General features: G+C 46.7%; 1 pseudogene; it reads right to left on the minus strand.

The window, feature by feature from the left end:
- Positions 1-1,276: 1,276 nt before the first annotated feature.
- Positions 1,277-4,536, minus strand: LOC102144025 (ribosome-binding protein 1 pseudogene; annotated as a pseudogene).
- Between the last annotated feature and the right edge of the window lie 211 nt (positions 4,537-4,747).

Here is a 4,747-nt window from a genome sequence, read left to right on the forward strand (position 1 = left end):
TTCAACAAATTATGGTGGATTTTCGCACAACAGAATTACACTGAGCGACTGCAGGAGCTCAAAGAGAAAGGCCCAGGCTGCTGAAGATGCCCCCGGCTCCCGCGGGCCCTCCTTGGACCTCGTTTCTAAGTTGAGGGAGGCTGAGGAGACATGGAGCACGCCGCAGGCCAAATGTGACCAGCACCACAGCATCCTGGTGGAGATGGAGGGGATGCTCAGAGACCTGCAGAAGAGCCTGGAGGAGAAGGAGCAGGTGTCCAGGGCCAAAGTAGGCGCCACAGAGGAGGTACTCGAGAAGTCACCTGTCAGTGAAACATCTCAAAGATCTCGCAGAGAAGGTAAAAGGAGAACTTGAAAGTTCAGACCAGGTGAGGCAGCACACGTCGTGCATTTTGAGGCAGAGCTGGAAAAGCACATGGCAACCCCCAACGCTGTGCCAGAAGGTCTGTAGCTTCACTCCCGAAGGCAGTAAGACCACAAACCCACCTGGAAGAATGAACAACTCCAGACGTGCTGCCTTTAAGAACTGTAACACTGACCACGAAGGTCTGTGGCTTCACTCCTGACAGCGAGACCATGAACCCCCCAGAAGGAAGAAGTTCCAGACACATCTGAACATCTGAAGGAACAAACTCCAGACACACCATCCTTAAGAACTGTAACACTCACCGCGACGGTCTGTGGCTTCATTTTTGAAGTCAGCGAGACCAACAACCCACCAATTCTGGACACAGTATTCCTACTTTTTGCCCCCCCTACCCCCTGCCACCACGGTCACCAACGTTGGTTTTAATGGCATCAACACTCAGGAGGTCGCAGGTCAGTTCTGGTTTGCAAAGTCTAAGGGTGAGTGGCTGTGGCCTCCAGTCAGTCCCGCAGACTTCCAGAACTCGCTGCCCGGTCCTGCCCACCTCCCACTCCGCTCCACTGTAAAAAGACAAAATGATTGCATCAACAGACAGACCCCAGAGCTCCTGGCCTCCCACACACCCTGCAGGGACTGTCAGAGTCAACGAGGGCTTTGGCGTCACTCAGCGGTGGCCTTGGGCTGTGCCCAAGATCGTGTTTATCAAATGTGACACAGGTTTGTTTACAAATGGGGGATCAGGAAGGTCTACTTCTCTGACTTCAAGACACTCTCAAGTCTCTAATTCATTCTTTCGGAGCTACGGAAAGTTGGGCCTGGATAACACTGTAGGTTGGTTGGCTGATATGTAAGAAATGTGTACGGCATTTTGGTAAGTCCGACAGTAACTTCTTTTTCCACAGAGGAGACTCAGACAGAGGTGCCCTCCTTTGAGCTGCTGCTGTCCTCTGTCTTTTCCAGCTGTTCCTACAGCTTCTTTACTGTGTCCTTCCCTCTTGCCAGCTGGTCATCCCTTGCCAGCTGGGTCATCTTCAGAAGCTCCTGCAGCTTGGTGGCGGTACGGCCCAGGTCAGTCGTTAACTACATCCCTTTTTATAATCTCTCCTTCAGCTGCACGGCCTCCTCCATTTCCGAAGACTCCAGGTGGCAGGCTGTGCGGAGCTTTTCCAACTCTTCTTGTAACCAACACACTGAGGCCTGAGCAGCCTCAAACTCGACCGTGAGCTTCTGCCGCTGCCTCTGCTTGTCCTCCGGGTTGGCTTCTGTCTGCTCCAGCTGCGTCTTTAGCTGAACGGGGTCGTGCTCGGCTAGGAGGTTTGGGGGTAAGTCTGGGGAGGCAACTGGGGCCCCTGCTAGGTCACCATCCCCCACGTGGCTCTTAATTTCACTCAACTGCTGCCTGAGCAGGACGAGCACATCCTTCTGTTTCTGGGCTTCGCTCTTGGCTGCATCCCGCTGAGATTGAGATTCTAGTAGAAGTTGCCTCAACCCCACCACTTCCATGGCATAGTTCTGGCACAGAGCTGGGGGCTGCCATGTACTTCTCCCGCTCTGCCTCCAAATGCGACCTGTGCTGCCTCACCTGGTCTGAACTTTCACGTTCTCCTTTTAGCTTCTCTACAGTATTTTTGAGATGTTTCACTGACAGGTGACTTCTCGAATACCTCCTCTGTGGTGCCTACTTTGGCCCTGGACACCTGCTCCTTCTCCTCCAGGCTCTTCTGCAGGTCTCTGAGCATCCCCTCCATCTCCACCAGGATGCCGTGGTGCTGGTCACATTTGGCCTGCAGCGTGCTCGGTGTCTCCTCAGCCTCCCTCAACTTAGAGACCAGGTCCAAGGAGGGCCCGCGGGAGCCGGGGGCATCTTCAGCAGCCTGGGCCTTTCTCTTTGAGCTCCTACAGTCACTCAGTGTAATTCTGTTGTGCAAAAATCCACCATAATTTGTTGAAAAGAACATTGGTTACACTGGTCCACACTTTCACGTTTGTCCTAAATAGAGTACTTACATGGAGGCGTTTATTTCTGGACTTTCTTTGATTTTATTGGTTTATTTTTTGAATCAACAGCACAGTAAATTATCATAGCTTAAAATAAGTTTTACTATCAAGTGATTGAATCTTCTGTCTTTATTCTTCATGCATGTCTTAACTATTCTTAGTCCTTTCGATTTCCAGATAGATTTTAGAATCGGTTTCCAGTGTCCACACATACAAAGAGAATCCTGGACTTTTCATAGAATGACATTGTGTGTACAAATCAATTTTGGGAGAACAAACATCTTTATAAGCAGCAGTTTTAGGTTTACAACAAAATTTAGACAAGTTACAGAAATTGCCCATATACCTCCTGTCCCCATATATGCACACTTTCCCCATTGTCAACATCCTCCACCAGAGTGGTACATTCATCGCAACTGATGTGAATCAACACTGACACATCATTATCATGCAGCGTTCATGGTTATGTAGGTTTCACTCTTGTAGTCATTCTGTATATTTGGACAAACTTATAAGGTCATATATCCACCATTAAAGTATTGTACAGAGCAGCTTCACTGCCCTGAAACTCTTCTGTGCTCCACTTACTCATCTCTCCCTTTCCTTGACCACTGGCAAGCACTGATTGTTTTACTGTCTCCATAGTTTCCCTTTTCAGAATGTCATATAGTTGGAATTTTAAAGTATGTATCCTTTTCAGATTGGCTTAACTTAATAGCATGGATCTGAGTTTCCCCCATTTCTTTTCATGGCTTGATAGCTTACTTATTTTAAAATCCGAGGAACATTTTATCATTTGAATGTACCGCAGTTTATTTATCCATTTGTCTACTGAAGGACGTCTTGATTGCTTCCAGCATTTGGCAATTATGAGTAAAGCTGCTGTAAACATCTTGTGTAGGTTTATGTGTAGATAAATGTTTGCAGCTCCTTTGGGTAGATACCAAGGAGTGTGATTGCTGAATTGCATGATGAGAATATGTTTAGTGTGAAGTAAAATGAACACACTGGCTGTAGTGAGTGATCACAGGGTCACTCACTGTGTCCAATGAGTTAATTTTTTCCATTATTCCCAGGAGAGCAGCTCCAGAGGAATATCCTATTTGCACCTCTGAGCTAAGATGGTTCCTGTAACCCTGTGTCTGGAGCTGAAATAACATGGCAGAAAACTCCTCCCACTAGCCTCCTGAAAGGCTTCCAACAGACTTCTGGTTTGGGGTTGGAAAATACCAAACCAATCAGGACTGAATGAATTTGAGTTATTCATTTGCATATACAGACCTGATTGAGAGCTGGAGCAGGAACTTTCCCTCTTTAAGGCAGACACCCGGCTGGGCATGGTGGCTCAGGCCTGTAATCCCAGCACTTTGGGAGGCGGAGGCGGGCGGATCACGAGGTCAGGAGATCAAGACTCTCCTGGCTAACACAGTGAAACCCCGTCTCTACTAAAAAATACAAAAAAACTAGCTGGGCGAGGTGGCGGGCGCCTGTAGTCCCAGCTAATCGGGAGGCTGAGGCAGGAGAACGGCATAAACCTGGGAGGTGGAGCTTGCAGTGAGCTGAGATCCGGCCACTGCACTCCAGCCTGGGCGACAGAGCGAGACTCCATCTCAAAAAGAAAGAAAGAAAGAAAGAAAACAACAACGACAAAAAAAAAAAAAAAAACAAAAAAAACAAATACAAAAAAAAAAAAAAAATTAGCCAGGCGTAGTGGCAGGCGCCTGTAGTCCCAGCTACTCTGGAGGCTGAAGCAGGAGAATGGCGTGAACCCGGGAGGCGGAGCTTGCAGTGAGCCGAGTTCTCGCCACTGCACTCCAGCCTGGGAGAAGACTCCGTCTCAAAAAAAAAAAAAAAAAAAAAAAAAAAAAAAAAAAAGCCAGACACCCTTTTTATCTCCAGAGTGCACTCTTGTTTTACTTTGGAAGCAGCATCTCTCTGATCAGCAGATTTGTTATTATTATTAGAAAATAAAACACTTCTTTATTTTTCCTCTACAAACCTCGTGGTCTTTTGTTAACATTAGTTTTATAAGAAATTTCCAAATTATCTTCTAAAGAGGTCATGCCATTTTCATTCCCACCTCCATTGAATGAAAGTTCCTGTTGCTCCACATCCTCATCAGAACTTGGTGCGGTCAGTGTTCTGGATTGTGGCCTTTCTAATAGGTGCATAGTGGTACCTCATTTTTACTTTAATTTCCACATCCCTGATGCCATATGTGATGTGAAACATCTTTTCCTACCTTTATTTTCCATCTGTATATCTGCTTTGGTGTGGTGTATAATACTGAACCTTTTAATCAATGAAATTTGATATGTATATAGGTTTTAATTTAGTTTCTATCAATATATTTTTAAAGCGTTTTGAGTGGAATCTTGTCCA

This window comes from Macaca fascicularis, chromosome 3 (genome assembly GCF_037993035.2).
Source record: "Macaca fascicularis isolate 582-1 chromosome 3, T2T-MFA8v1.1".
NCBI lineage: Eukaryota > Metazoa > Chordata > Mammalia > Primates > Cercopithecidae > Macaca > Macaca fascicularis.